This window comes from Pseudochaenichthys georgianus, chromosome 5, assembly GCF_902827115.2.
Source record: "Pseudochaenichthys georgianus chromosome 5, fPseGeo1.2, whole genome shotgun sequence".
Taxonomy (NCBI): Eukaryota; Metazoa; Chordata; class Actinopteri; order Perciformes; family Channichthyidae; genus Pseudochaenichthys; species Pseudochaenichthys georgianus.
Genome location: NC_047507.1, coordinates 40,582,987 through 40,600,058, shown reverse-complemented (window position 1 = coordinate 40,600,058; position 17,072 = coordinate 40,582,987).

The window sequence follows — 17,072 nt, the reverse complement described above, 5'->3', positions numbered from 1 at the left end:
AAGGCGAATGCCAGCTGTAGCTAAAGAAAAAAGAACGGCACGGGAAACTCCGGTGCTCAACCCGGCGTCCGCCGAGTGGCTGCAGCCGCTACTGCTAACTAGCCAGTACAGCTCAATGCCAATGAAGTTTAGCTCAATGCTAATGAAGTTTAGCTCAATGCTAATGAAGTTTAGCTCAATGCTAATGAGGTTTAGCTCAATGCTAATGACGTTTGGCTCAGCGCCGCGGCCAAAACAGTACAAAAGCACAGCAATACTCCTGGGAGAGGGAGCGAAAACACCTCCGTCACCAAAAGACTCAGCAAACAGACAGAAATCAGGACAACTAGGCTGGGAGAGGGAGTAGAAACACTGCCGTCGCCAACCAAGCCGACACCAACCTGTCCGAACGAAGTCTCTGCGCAGCCAGCCGCAGCTCCTGGAGGACGGGTAATCCCGCGGCCCCGACTGGATGAGTCGCGAAGCTACACGCAGCCAGCTGTTTGCAGAGAATCCTTAACAAATGTTCCGAACGAACGAACGCTGTAGGCTACAAAAAATGTAGCCAAGGTACTCTCGCGCAGCGAGAAGATGAAAAGGAACAGATCCTCTGTCGACACCGGCTGATGTAGCCGGTGTCACGTGGGTCACAGGTGACTTTGTTGTTATTGGTACTCGAGCTGCGCATGCGCGCGATGGACATATCCAGTGCTAAAGCACCGCCTCTGGCGGTCAGTAGGGACGAAATAGAACACAGGAGCCTCATCCATAGATATATATAAACACTAGATGACTCACCCGCGCTGCTGGCCAATGGAGACCGACGTTGCCACTTGGCCGCCATCTTGCCACAGGCAGTTCTCTCATTCATAACATTATGGTTTACTATTTAAATAACCACAGCTTGCTCAATTTTCAACCAATTTTCAAACGGTTTGGTTTTTTATAAACATCAAAGATGTAATTATGATACTGCATACTTATAATCATGGACTTTCATATGAAAATAACATTAATCAGATAAAGCAATAGCTATACACACACACACACACACAAGGTATTTATATTAAATATTTGCCGGTATATATATTTCCATTTATTTTATTATATTGTTAAAATTTAAAATAAATTATAAATAAATTATAAAATTCAAATACATTTATATTTTATATATAAAAATCGGTCTCATGTTACCACTCTGTAAGCCAAGAGTTGTTAATTTAGCAATGCCTTAGCTTGAAGAACAGGGACACAACTAATGACAATCGCATATGTTGGTATATTATTTAGATATTCACACCTTTATCAGAAGAACCAAACCAACATAAAATGTGCTCACAGACAGGCCAGTTCTGTCTCATTTATCACAATTATTTTTGACATGAGATCTTCATATCATCCTAGTTTTGTATTTAGTTTCTCGATTTGTAAACAAATCCAGAACCTTTGAAATATGTTATTGAAAAAAGACCAATAATAATATAAACTGTACCATGTGTCATTTTGTGTCCTTCTGTAGTCCATTTGTGGTTTGTCTTGTCTCACCCCGGCTGATATATCACAAAATCCACTGTTTAAATTGTTCCCTATATTGCCCCTATGCCCCTGTAAGGTGTCCTTGGGTGTTATGAAAGGCGGCCCCCCAAAATAAATGTATTATTATTATTAAGAAGAACAACTTGGTGTGGTGTGGAGGGGATGTAGGAAGCAGGAGCAGGTGTGGAGAGATGGGGCTTCAAGGTTCAAGGTTATTTGTTTTAAATGTGTCTTGGAGATAAGGACCAGCTGCACACAATAAAATACAGTATAACACAAAACCAATAAGACACACGGTGACACATGGCACACCAACAATCAATCATCGTCCAGCCTCAGCTTTGGTATTCTTTCACAACCATGTTATGGGTTTATTAGACTGAGCAAACATAAACATATGTGGGGAACATAGTGCTGCGTCTCATGGAACATGAATATTTAATAAATAGTAGTTGGTGATATATGCTCCTAGTGATAGCGATTCGCCATTAAACATCCGTAGGCTGCACAAAAGTCCGGCATAGTCAGGTACTTCTGTAAACACAAAGCCAGCAAATTCCTGTATCATAATGCAAAATGTTTTTAACAAGCCAAACCACTTGGAAGAAATCCTATGTAACTTGAGTTATGTTGAAAAGAAAGAGCAGTTCTGCCTCTCCCACTAGTGTCAACGTTGCTGGGTCAAATTTGTAATACTAGGTCTCACTCACAGCCTCTTGTTATTAGCCAGCTAATAAATACAACCACATACACAAAGAAAAGCTGCAATTTCAACATGTCCAAGCATCCTGTATCATAGCCATGCTAATAATGTTTATAATAAACCAAACCGTTTGTAAATCAGTCACGATTTCAGAGAGTTAAGAGTATTTTTGTGCAGATCACTCACCTTACAACAGCTACCATAAGCAAGATGGCGGCCGGTCAGCTACGCTGGAAAATCTCCCATGAGCCATCTAGTGTTTATATATATCTATGGCCTCATCCCAATACCCCTCCTCAACTCCTCCTTTCCCTCACTCGCTTCCCTTCCTTGCGTCTTAGCTCCGCCTCCGTAAGATGCGAGCGAGAGACACGAGGAGGTGACGCGAGGACAGAGGAGTCCTCAGGTATTAATTGGGATGTCCTCGTTCACTCAAACGTCACTCTTAAACGACGTCTGTTAATGATGACATATGCACAGCTGTATCCTATGAGGGGCCGTACAGGCCGTAATTCATACTGGTCCTCTCACGCACATACATTCTCCTTTTACATACATATATTTTCACTCTTACATACATATATTCTCCTTTTACATACATATATTTTCACTCTTACATACATATATTCTCCTTTTAAATACATATATTGTCACTCTTACATACATACATTCTCCTTTTACATACATATATTTTATAATATGCATGTCTGAAGAGAATATATGTATGAAAGAGAAGAATGTATGTATGTGTGAAGACAATATATGTATGCAAGTGAAGAATGTATGTATGTGTGAAGACAATATATGTATGCAAGAGAGGAATGTATGTATGTGAGAGAAAAAGTATAGTGGAAACGGAAGGAGTATGGTTGAAACGGAAGGCAGGTCATTCTTGCGCTGTGATTGGCTCAGAAGGTCGAGCGGGGCGGGCTCATGTTCAGAACTTCTGATTTCAAATCAACATAACATGATGGAGGGAGAGGAATCGCGTAGATTGCAGCAAGCATTAGGGGTTTTAAGGAACATTTTATCAACCCCTGAAACTGTCACATCCCTGTCATCGTCCCTTGAGCGGCAGAGGACAGGCTCACAGGCATAGGAGCAGCACGTTTCTCACAGTGCGGTGGAGAGTGAGCTGAGAGAACGTTTCAGACCTGCCAACTCCCAAGTCGCTTCGGCAGGCCAAGCAGATGAAGGAGGACAAACTGGAGGATCTTTGAGATACCAAACTCAGCTCCACTTTGGGAAGTGGAACTCGCGACCAAGGAAAAGGTGAGAACAACGTACATTGTAACTTAAATGGAAGTTGTCAATCTACTCGAAATGTATGTTTGCTTATTTAGCAACACACTTTAGCATGCTAAGTGGCCGTACACATGCTGCATCTTTTACCGCCTGGTAAACGTGAGGCACGTCGCTCGGGCGCGTCGGCGGGTGCCAAAGTTCAAGGCCGCTGAGGCAGGTTTTTAGAAAAATATTGTCCGTGGAACAGCAGTGTTTTCCCTTGAAAACGTCTGTCTCTGCGCTACCCACATAATCACACCAATGTGTGTATGACCACCAGACTCTGGGACAGTTTCATCCGACAGGCCATAAGACTGTTAAATACCTGAACTAAGAACATCCATCACATTCACCCGTGTGTAAATGACTAATTATGTATCACTCTATACTCTTATGGCACTATTTTATTGTGTTTAGTTGCTCTATTGTATCTGTGTTATTGTGTTGCTCTGTTGGAGGAGCCTGTGACCTAAGATTTTTATCGACAGAACTACCCTAGTAGTTATACAAATGCCACATTCATCTCATTAGTATGCATGGAATGTGACAGGTCGCCCCGCCCCTTTTGGCAATTTTGACCGGAAGTCCCGCCTCTTTTAACCGGACGTCCCGCCCCTTTTGACCGGAAGTCCCGCCCCGCTTGACCGGAAGTCCCGCCTCTTTTGACCGGAAGTCCCGCCTCTTTTAACCGGAAGTCCCACCCCGTTCGACCGGATGTCCCGCCCCGTTCGACCGGATGTCCCGCCCCCACTTCCGGCGGATGTCCCGCTCCGCTTCCGGTTTACAAAATTAAATTAAAATTAAATTAAAATTAAAAAAATGAGAAAAATAAAATGCCGTTGTTTCAATCAATTAGTATGCATAGGATATATGTCCTAACCACTTCCTGTGTGGTTAATCCTGTATACAGTATTGAATGTAACTTACAAATACTTGCAAATAACATGAAATTAATCAAAGTAAAGCATCTAAAAAAAACATATATTTAAAAAAAGTCAGCCTCTCTGTTTTTGCGAACAGGACATGAGGGGAGAGACCATATGGTGGTCGAGGGGAGGGGGAACACACACACACACACACACACACACACACTTTCCCCCACCCCTCACCCCTATCCCGTTAGAGGTTGTTTAAATAAAAGCCAGCGTCTTTTGGTCACTCTTCAATATTTTTCAAGTCGAGAGAAAATGGCCAAGAGACGTCTTGATATGAGTTTAATCAGCGAGACACCGGTGACAACTTACAGCCATCCGTTGGGTGCTCCAATCAAGAAACGAATGCAGTTTGTATGCCGGGTTCAGACGCCTACAGCCGAAGAACTTCACGAAGAATGGATTCTGAAAAATGGCGATGTTTGGGGTTATATATTCAACTATATGGCTAATGAACTGCATTTCTACAATCTGAAGAGTGGAGAAACGTATGGACCCCGTAGTGTTAAAGCGACACTGACCTCAACAGATTGGGCTGTGTTAACTCTGGTGTCTTCCCGAGATCTACACGCAACCATTGTATCAGAAGAAGTAGTGCATCAAGAAACCATCGTGGAACCACCGGTGTACAAGATATTTGCAAAGAAAAGCAAAGAAACACAAACAGCATGCGAGATTAAAGAAGAGTTTGCATCGTTACCCCTCAATGTGAAGGAAGAAGAAGGAGATATTCCCACACAGCCAGAAGGGAGAAGAGTCCTGACAAGCACCGTCTGGGAAACTAAAAGCGGACCCTCTGGGCGTTGGTATTACCGCTCAAGCCGTTTGGTGACGTTGGGTAAGGACCCCTCTGATGATTTTGTTTTGGAGTATTTTAATTCTACCTGCGGGGTATTTCAAACGTCCTTGAGGGTGCCTCTGACTGCATGGCTGGAAATGATTGATGGAAAAGCTACAAAGCTTAAAGAACTTTTTAAACAGAGTCAGATATCGATGGACATTATACTGGTGAAAAAGACCCTCACGTTTGCAGAGGACTCCGCTCCCCAATCAATATAACAAGTCCCACCCACCTCAGCAGATCATTTTAAAAGTAAGGATGCCGCAAGGACATTTTTAGAGAGCAGCAACCATGGATCTGAGAAAAAACAAGTCTCCCCCCACGATCTGCAGCCTGGATCAAACGCCTACAGGACCGCCATCCTCACCAACAATTTGGACACCAGATCTCGACAACTATATGGCGGGTATTGATATCACGGGGTGGCTGGATATGCCTCAACATCCATCTACTCCACCCGAGTCTCCAGAGGAATCAACAGCAGTAGGCATTGATTCGCCATGCTTTCCTTGTGCTCCCGAGAGTGATGCTACAGAACGTGTTAGGACATCGTTGGATAGAGTCGTGTACCTTTACAGAAAGGAAACATGTAACGGATGTCAAGTCGATCACCCCAGTCAGATGCAGCACGAGTGTTTATTCCCTACCGGTGAATACTATCTGGATCGAAACTATGATGAAGTGGTAAAGAGACTATGGACCGTTCGTTTCATTCCAGCCATTCGGGACGCTCTGCACCAGAACCACCTTCATGTGTCGGAGAGGTGAGTCTTTAGAGCTACCGAGGCGATTCTGTACAACCTCAGAAACACCAGACTCTTTGAGGCTAAAATCGAGAAGCTATACGAACAGCTTGTAGAGAACGACGAGACCCAACTGAAGATTACAAGAGCAGCTTGGGCCTTCTGGCAGCATTAGGAAGAGTTTTTTATTTATTTTTGATACTTTTTCGTTAAAGTATGTTTTATTTTAATTTTACTTGATATAGTGTGTCCTTCCTTTTATTATTCTCTGCTTGGAGAAATGTTGTATATACATATCAATAAAATGCATTGTAAGAAAAACTGTTGTACTCATTACCTCATCGGGCTGTAACAGGAAACATGTCTGAGAAACGTGTTATGCATAGGGTGTATTACACTCCATCTAATCCAGGGAGTTTAGGAGGTGTGGATAAACTCCATAGAGCTGTACAGAATGAAATGGGTAAACAAATAAATGTAGAGATTTCAGACAGCAGTGTAGGTGCCATTTGACTGCTTGGCTGAAAATGATTGATGGAAAAGCTACAAAGCTTAAAGAACTTTTTTAACAGAGTCAGACATCGATGGACATTATACTGGTGAAAAAGAATCTCACCTTTACAGAGGACTCTGCCTCCCACTCAACATAAGTCACACCCTCCTCACCAGATCATTTTAAACTAAGGACCCCTCAAAGAAAAACATTGTGTATTCTACCTATGTAAAAAGAATGTCGGGGTTGTCTCTGTATCAAGAAGATGTGTTTAAAAAAGAATTTTGTGAAAAATACCAACTGTGTGAGAGACGTCATAAAGACACTCATTTTAACCACAGTGTTTGTTCTCTACAAATGTTTTAAGATTGTTACAAAATGTAAAAAATAAAAATAAAAGGTATGGAGACAAAATTAATTCAGGTGACTCTGGCTTTATTAGGAAAACAAACATATAATACAAATGGGTTAGGGGTTAAATATAACCATCGTGGACTTAATAGTCTAACAAAATACTTTTATCTGAATACATTTGTTCTTTTTTATTTATTTATTATTTCAGTTTAACAATCCAGTTTTTGTTAACATTAACGCTTTCTTCTCTTTTTCTTGTGTTACTAAGATACTTTTAAACACACTTTGGTGTATGCAACACTTGTTCAGATAAACAAGGTTTTTTCTTTTCTGATAAACTTACATATTTTAGTTATTTTATGTTACCAAGATACTTTGAGATACACCCTGATGTACGCAACACTTAACAAAGGGTATAATATGAAGTAGTTGGTAAGGAAGGGGTTTTTCTTTAAGGGTGCAACACTTTAGAACAGGGTAAAATATTCATTAATTTGTATTGAATTGAGTTTTCTTTTTTTGATTTTCAACATACTATATGACTTTTACATATTTCTGACGTACTATACTTTTTTGACTTTTTTCTGTAGAATCTTGACAAAACTATTACTTGTTCTTAAATGATGACCTATTGCTGGAGATGAGATGAAAAAGCTACAACGCTTAAAGAACTTTTTTTCTAAAAACTCTCAATTCTATAATTGACTCCCCCATTCAACGAAATAAGCCCCACCCCTCCGCTCAGCAAATCATCTAAAACGAAGGACCTCGCTAAGACGACCGTTGTAAACTACCCGAATCTTGCAATACTACTGCTGCTGATTTTGCTCCTTGGGCCAAAACACACAGTGAAAGCGGTGTTGGTTGATATTGTGGAGAGGGTGATACATCGGTACAGAGAAGAAATATGCAACGGGTGCCGAGTCAGTCACCCCGGCCAGAGGCAACACGATTTTCTGAATGACAGGTCCGATTTTTACTTCAGAAACAATTACAACGCGTTAATGAAAAGACTCTGGCTCACCGACTTCATTACTGAGATCGACCAGACTCTTAATGATAAAGACATTTTCACGGATGATTGGAGGATCCAAGGCGCTTCGGAGGCTTTTCTTCACAATCTCAAAAATTGCAGACGCCTCAAGGAGAGACTTGAAAAGATCCATGCCGAGTTGGATGGAGAAGAAGAAGCCTAACAACCAGCAGTTGGATGGAGAAGCCAGGGATTTGTTCGATACATTGACTTTTTTCTTTAAGTAAAATAAAAATGGGAAACTACTATGCAAAACGCTCTGTATATATTGATCATAATGTAGTCATTACCCTTTTAATAAGTGTGGTGATTGGGACGATTGAAAACAGAACGAGTAGTGACCCCTGTGTAAAAAGAATGGCCGAAGTGTGTAAACTGGAAGACATTTTGGATATCGTTCTTTCTGGCAGTACTATTCCGGGTCATTGGGAAATGATTGTAAACGAAACATTTAAAGTGGTCCTGGAATCTTCATTTTCCGAAACATTCTATAACATTATCTCAGAAATGAAACAAACATCAAAAGTGTATCATGTGCTCTCATTGTATGCTCTGTTTGTAGATGTAATGCATCTTTGCGTCGAAAACAGCATACACGTGAATATTTTGACCGAAGTGAAAAAACTCCATCACGATATCTCCAGTAATATGGGGAATTCTAAGCTGGAGACTGTCCTGGGGATGCTACAATCAGTATAACTATTGATTTTGTGTGTGAAAAAAATAAAAAAAGTGTTTTTTTACATCTAAAAACTGTTGTCATCATTATAGCAAGGGGAGCGTGTCTGATACATGTGTATTACAGTCCTTCTTGTTGTGTTTTTCAATGTTTTCTGTGTGTCTGTACACACAAAGCACACTTCATTATCTACTTTTCAGCTTTTTTAAAAAGAAAAGTGTATCTTTCGGTAACTTTCTCAGAGAATTTAAGCATAAATCTGTCAAATGTTCAAAACAGCCTTGTTTCACTGAAATACCCTCAAAATGACAAACTGCCATTATTACGAAATCTCCTCAAACAGAGTACTTTCGACAGATGAAGCCTTCCCACTCAACGCAATATGTCCCACCCACTCAGCAAATCATATAAAACTAAGGACGACCGTTAAAAACTAGCCATGGATCTGAGAAAAACCAAGTCTGATGTAGCCTGCCCTTATTATCACCAGGATAATGGATATGGGCTTAATGACTGGATGCTACAAAGTAGGGGAGAGGATGTTCCCGAAGAAGAGCTCTCCTCTATATCATATCCATGTAAGGTCTTTAGGACAAAAGAGGACCATGATAAAATGACATATGAAGAATATCTTTCTTTAAAAGATGGTATTATAGATAACCTTTATAGAAACAGTATATCTCATGCCACTCGCCAAGATCGCAAACGACAATTAGCAGAAAAGAATAGAAAAAGTAAAGAAAAACGAAGAAAAAGAAAAAGCAACATGAAAAGGAGAAGAAAAATTAAAAGCAAACGCAGAATGCGAATGAAAAGAAAACGGACCATAGGACGGAAAACTAAACAGACAAAAAGAAGGAAGGTGAAAAGAAAAAGAAACAAAGTGAAGAAATTTAAACTAGAGGATGGTGTTGTAGAGCCATTACCGGATCATAATAATCTTATAGATCATCTCCCGCTAACCGACTGCCCCAAACATCGCCATTTTTCAGAGTCCATTCTCCATGAAGTTCTTCGGCTGGAGGCGTCTGAACCCGGCACAGATATTCCATTCGTTTCTTGATTGGCGCTCCGGACTGATGGCTGTACGTTCTCACAGGCGTCTCGCTGATTAAACCCATATCTATGCTTCTCTTGGCCATTTTCCTTTTTTGAAAAGTGCCTTGGTGATTGGAAATGACTGGCCTGTTATTTAGTTTGAGCGTATTTATTTTCGTCTATTTCCATCCCCTTACTTTTAAATGATCTGGTGAGGAGGGTGGGACATGTTATGTTGAGTGGAGGCGGAGCCCTTGTACAAGCTGGAGGCTTCATGGAGTGAAATGGAGCAGAAACACACATTCTTTATGGGTATTATCCCTAGTACAACCTCACACAAACGTAATATTGGTTTTCCTTATAGTGGTGTAAAGTAATTATAAAAAGACAAAGATCATGTTTTTTAAAATTGTTTTATTATTTCCCCTCTTCAGAGAGACTTTTCTTATAGTTAGTAAAAAAGTAATTACACATTAGTTCACAGTCGCTACAAATAAAAAAGAGAATATCCTCAGGTATCACTAATAAACAATATTACGACTTTCTGAGATATTTTCACACAATATACTTGTAACTTGTTTTTTTTTAATAGGGCTTCAATATACTTTGCATGTCATGCATAAACACGGTGTCATCTTTCTTGAAACTGAAGAATAATGGCTGTTTTCTGCTTCTTCATCCTCTGAAATGTCCTCCCCCGTCCCTCTTCCTTCTCATCGCACAGATAGTGTTCTAAATTTGCCTACCTTCCCTGCACTTTTGTGTATAAAAGCTGAAAAAAGTAGATAATGAAGTACTTTGTTTTAGTAGATTTCGTTAACCCCCTGAGGCAGTCCAAAAACTAAGAATCTGTCTCTTAACCCACCATCCCCCGAGAGCCATAACATACTCAACTCCCTACAGAAGCTCGGTTGTGAACTCCCATACAGAATGTCAGTCACTGCGTACAACTTTTTTAGTTTTGGTCAATGTGAGTGCTCGTATATCCTGAAATCGTTTTAAATGTTGCCAGTTTTTGAATGATTTTAATAGTTTGTTTTACTTCGCATATTGACTGGCTAATGTGCCATTTTATTTGTGTTTTACAGCTGTATTTGTCTGCCTTTCATGTCTGTGTTTTATATGTTGTAACTTTGTACATGCTGCCCTTCTTGGCCAGGTCACTCTTGGAAAAGAGATTTTAATCTCAATGAGTTTTTTTACCTGGTTAAATAAAGAATATATATATATATATTAGTGACACTCTGCAGATTTGTGTGTAATTCACTCACAAAGGAACTGTAAGATACACTTTAATGGATGCAAACCTATAGTTAATAAAAGTAATTAGTTCACAATCCTACAACTAAAGGAACTGTAAGATACACTTTTTACAAGGGCGACTGTGGCTGCGAGGGAGTGCGGTCGTCTTTCAACCAGAAGGTTGTGGGTTCGATCCCAGCCCATGCAGTCAACATCTCGATGTATCCTTGGGCAAGATACTTAACCCTGAGTTGCTCCCGATGGCATGGCCAACGGTGTATGAATGTTAGTGTTAGTTCCTAGAGTTAGGTACACTGCTCTGTGTGAATGGGTGAACGACATGTAGTATGTAAAGCGCTTTGAGGGGTCTTAAAGACAGGATAAAGCGCTATATAAGTACAGTCCATTTTACCATTTTTTTTTTTTTTTAATGTATGCAAAACCTGTCATTTTGGAGAAACCATCTCGAGTGAGCTATAATTTGAAAGTACACAAACGGGGGGGGGGGGATATATCCCCCTTCCTTCAGACTTCCTTACAGAGCCCCTCCTCCAACACACATGACCAGAAAGAGGCTGTACTCTGAACCCATCCCCCGATGCTGCATTCGTTTCTTGACTGGCGCTTCAGACGGTTGACTTGGTAAGCTGAATTGTCTGTCTTTTTTAAATTTAGTTTTGAGCATATCTCTATACACTGGTCGTAGTCTAGTCATTTATACAGAGGCTTTCATCAGTGTGAAATTACACATCACATCAAAGGGCAGGCATCAAAGGCTAATTAGATTAGACAACAAAGGGCTCTGAGGGGCAGGGGTCAAAGAGACTATCTTATTCAATACAACAAAAGACCTATACAACAGAGGGGGTGCCTGGGGCTAATCTAATTGCAGGGCAATTACTCCACTCTTGGGGTCAGGGGTAAAATACCTTAATCAATACAACAAAAGACCTATACAACAGAGGGGGTGCCTGGGGCTAATCTAATTGCAGGGCAATTACTCCACTCTCGGGGTCAGGGGTCAAATATCTTAATCAATACAACAAAAGACCTATACAACAAAGGGGGTGCCTGGGGCTAATCTAATTGCAGTCTAATTACTCCACTCTCGGGGTCAGATACCTTAATCAATGCAACAAAAGACCTATACACAAAAGGGGTGCCTGGGGCTAATATAATTGCAGTCTAATTACTCCACTCTCTGGGTCAGGGGTCAAATACCTTAACTATCTTAATCGGTACAACAAAAGAATCACGCCGGGGGGCCTTTCACGCCAATCTGACATCAAAGAATGGGAGGCGGGACATGGGAGGCGGGACTTAGCTCATTGGCCAATGGGAGACGGACTTAGCTCATTTGCATAATTGGGGGCGTGTCCACCTGTCACTTTGTATGCATACTAATGTGATTGAAACAGTATGATTACTACTACTTATTGGCTCTAGCGGTTAAAAAGAGATGTCAATCATCAAAATTGAACGAGGGGTGCCAGAAATATGGAAAATGCACCCAAATGACCCCAGAAGTTTGTTTTTTTCTAAATATCTCTAAAAAGGTCAAATGTCACTTGTTTTCCATCAATCTTGATACAGGGTACTTACTATGTTATAGTTTGGATTCCTAAAGCTTTTAGTCTACTATCCCATCATTCAATGGTGGTTTTCACTATAATGTAATTGTTTTACTATGTTCAATCTGAATTGACTTTAAAGGTCCCATGTCATGGCCATTTCTACTGATCATCATTCCATTGTTGAGGTCTACTAGAATAGATTTATATTGTGCAATTTTTCAAACTCACATTGGTTTCTCATACAGCATCTCTGTATAGTATGTGTATTCACTCTCTCCCCCCCCCATGAGCCCACTGTGGTCTGATTGGTCAGCTCGCCCACTATGTTCTGATGAGTCCACCACCGTTACAGCGAAACATCAGTGACTGTGTTACAATGGCGTTAGCAACCAGAAAATGACAAACAGATGAGAATGCTGCGTGGGGTCTGGGTGCCGTGTTGGCGGGACGTTGCGCGGCTCGCTACTGCGCGGAGCGGACACTGTGAGCTGGGTTAATTTCCTGCTTGCTGCGTGGGTCTGCAAGACAGCGAGACATCGTGAATGGACGCGGGAAGGGGGGGATGCTGAGAGGGCTACAGCACCCCCATCTGCGAGGCTCCACTCGCACCCGCCCCCCCACACCCCAAAACTCGGACCAATGGGTCCATTTGGGTATGGTCACGTCACTGTACCCAGGAATAAAAAGAGAAATGTCCAATGAGGCATCTGGGGCAGCACAGACAGGTATTTTCTGTTTAAGAGTTGTACTCGCTACATGGTGTACTTTGAGGGTTTGTGACTTTGCAGACCGTTTACATGCATAAAAACCTTCATAACTGTGGATTGATTCCGATTCCGGTTCTGCTTATCGATTCCGGTTCTTATCGATTCCCCGTTTCGATTCCAAAATTGTAAAAGAAAGAGGTGAAACGTTTAGATAACAAAAATATCTTTATTCTTTTAAGCTTTAACTGACATTTTTACAAATAAAAAAATATACATGCAATACAAATGTATTGCACAATAGCTAATAATACCCGAACTGCATTAGCAATATATTACGATCTTTGTACGCAAATAAATACGTTATTGAAACTCCATACTGTAACACGTTACGCCCAACACTGCCTGAAACTCACCTTAACCCTGAACTGAAGGTAGCAATGCATAGTGTTAAACTTCCTGTCGGCTCCCAGACCGTAGTCGAGGAAACGGGGGGGGGAATGACTCTGTCGTCTCCCAGCAGAAGCAAACGCTTCGGGTTCAATAACCCATTTATCGGAAAGACTGAAGAGAGGCGAGCTCTTCTTGGGAGGTCATTGCATTTATTTAGCTCTTCTGTTTCGGAAGATAGATTTGCAAGATCACGGACCTTCCTTCTGCTGCCTCGTTTACTTTTAGAAAACATGTATCCCGTTCGCTCGCTCTACCACGCACACGCGCCTCTCTTAAAGGGGTAGCGATCTCACTCTGCATGACCCAATGTCATAACAACATACGAAACATCTCGTGAATTGTTGTAACTGCCTTTTGCCAGCGCTACCCTGACGCCTGTTTAAAGTGAGCGCAGGAGGAAGTAGCTTCAATGGGATATAGCTTAGCCCTGCCTGCCTGCAGGAGGGGTTGTGGTTGAAGCCAGAATGGGTAAAACTCTGCATGCGATGAGGACCCGTTCCACGTGAAGCCAGAAGCGCCGCATTAGGCGGCCCTGATGCCAGTGATGCCTTCTCGAGAGACTGAAGGCGTGGGTCAATTGTTTGCGTGAAGTAGCCATTCCCATTAAGCCGGAGGAACTTCCATGGAGCCCGATTTCCTTGTCTTTTCCTCCCGCGTCCGCCCTCAGGTTTGCTGGGCAGCCGGCTGGACCCGCTAGCCGACTGGGGAACGCCGCCTGTAGCTTAATCCGCAAGACTGCGGAGCTGATGAATAATGCCTGGAACTGGAACGAAGCCCTCAGCTGGAAAGAAGCCCTGCTGCTGCTTGTGCGTTGACGCCTGAAATGACAATTGACAGGGAGGGGAGAGCAGATTTAAGGAATTAGCAGGTGCGATGATTGGCTAGCCGGGGCGTGACGCCCCTGATCGGTGATTGAGATAACGTGTGACACCCGTTGATATTGTCTTCCTGATTGAACTTACGCTGAGCTACATTTCTACCGTGAGTTCTGTGCTAAGTGCGTCGCTTAGTGCTAATTCAGAGGCTTGGCATTACCCTTGTGTTTCGTTTAGCTAAACATTGTTAATGTCGTCAGTTAGCTGAGTTTCTTCCCGTTAAGTGGGTATGACACATTAATAGGTTGTTAAATGTTAAGAAGCCCTGAGACACAGTTTATTGAAAAGAACTATAGGACTAGAAGTAGAAGTACAACAGGAAATGTGTATCTGCTCACTTGGAAAACAGAAAGAAAGAAGAAAACACAGAAGGCAGCAGCGCAACAAATCAGTCATTGTGATAGGTGGTAAGTGTCAGCACTTCATTAAAAACTGTAAACTACTATAAATAACATTAGATACTGCAGGAAAAAAGTTGTGTGTGTTTGTTGCAATAAGTTGCAATTCAAAACAAGCACTGAAGCTTGGTAACCTACTTTCTGCTGCCGTGAAACACCTGAACCCAATTTGGCAACAAACCATCCCTCCCTCATGGCGAGACAGCATTTCCTGAGAGGCACAAACAAACACCAAGAAAACCCACAGAACTGATCCAATTTGATGGTAATGAGGTACGACGCCTCAAAACAACAAGTAATTAGGAAGACTCAGTGCAACTAAATAATGAGAAATTATAAGTTATATAAAATCAGCATAGCAGAATTATGCTCTTTCCTGAATTCTGATTACACTGTGGACACTTGTGAAACCTCTTATAGGGGTACCACCCTGAGTATCAGGCACATGCTTAACAACCCTTAACCTGTTAGGCCCCAAGCCTGTTTTTCAGGTTTCAGGCTCGAAAATGACATTCCCAGAACAAATGACCATATCTTCCCTTCTAAAAGGGTTAAATTAATAATCTTTTTTCTCAAAGTAATGATAAACCTGTGAGTTGGATGTAGAAAAGTCAGAATCAATATAGATGTTTTTTATTTTAAAGAAAATTCAGATTGAACATGGTAAAAAACTGTAAATTATAACATATTTTGTACTTATAGTGAAAACTACCCTTGGATGATGGGTTAGTAGACTAAATGCTTTAGGAATCCAAAGTACAACATATAATAAGTACCCTGTATCAAGATTTATGCAAAACAAGTGATATTTGACCTTTTTAGACAGATTTTGCAAAAAAAACCTCTTCTGGGGCCATTTGGGTGGATTTTCCATATCTCTGGCCCCCCTTGTTCGATTTTGAAATGTGACATCTCTTCCTGACCGTTAGAACCAATAGAATCGATGGGAAATCGTCCCATAGACTCATGTTAAAAAAAGCTGACGTCTTTGCGCATGTAATCTGGTTGCTGAGCGTAGGAATATCCCTGCTCTGATTTCTGGAAATGGAAAAGCAGTTTTTATTGCTTATGAATTATCAGAACATTTCAAAGGGGACACAGACACATTGGATTAACCTATGGATTAACTACACCATCGTTTTTATCATTTTAATGCCATTGAAGACCAGTTTTGACCAGACCTAAGACCAAGGTAAACCATGTTAGCGTTTTGGGCTACCTAGCGCCTCATATTTTGATGTAGGTTTTTGTTATTTTCTCCGCAAATTTGTAATCTTTGAGTGTTGAGGTGGGTACCATTACATTCTGTGTCTCCTTACAATCATACACGATGTGTTAATTGTGTAGCTAGGATAAGTAATAAGGGTGCTAGGAGTGATTTTCGGTGCAGTAATAGGTTAGCATTTTTCGCTCTGGGCTAATTCAGAAGCTCACTGTTAGCATTTTGAGTTTATTTTAAAATGAAAAAGATCAGTTAAATGAGTTTTTTCCCATTATATGGATATAAAATATTCATAGTTTATTAAATATGAAGGTTCCTTAGACATTGTTTCCTGCAAATTATGCGATTTCGGGCCCGGATACGGGTCCGTGGGGCTTAAGAGGTTAAGAGGTTTTCATGTTCATGCCATTTTGGCTGTTTTGAGTGAATATTGCTCAAACTTGGCAGAGGATATTCTTTTTTAGTTGTATTTTGAATTGTCGTCGCAGTGTTTTTAATTAGCCTAAACTGGCAAAGCTACACAAAAACCGACACATTTGTTCCTAGTGGCAAAAAAGGCCCCATTGAAAATCCTTTTTTTGACCCCACATTTATCTTATCATAAACTTTTGATTTCCTTTATGTCAAGATTTCATTTTGGACTTCTAGCTTTAAATTTTAAATTTTTACATTTGCCTGCAAGATGGTGATAATTGTAACCCTTTGAAGCCTGCAGCAAAATGTCACACTTTTTACTGTTTTCTGCAAGGGTCACTTGCTACTGAAATGATATGTGTGTGTCACTTTTGATGTTGGATAATAGTATGTGTGTGCGTGTTTGTGTGTGTGTCTGTCCAACTTCAAAATACTTTTCTCTTAGGAGGCTCTGGACATCATCATGCACTCTGATTGCGAGGATGGCTCCTCATCCGTGGACTCTGAGGCTGACACAGAAGAGGCCTCAGAGTCCAAACACGTCTAGTTGAGTTTTTACCAAAAAGTTCTATTTT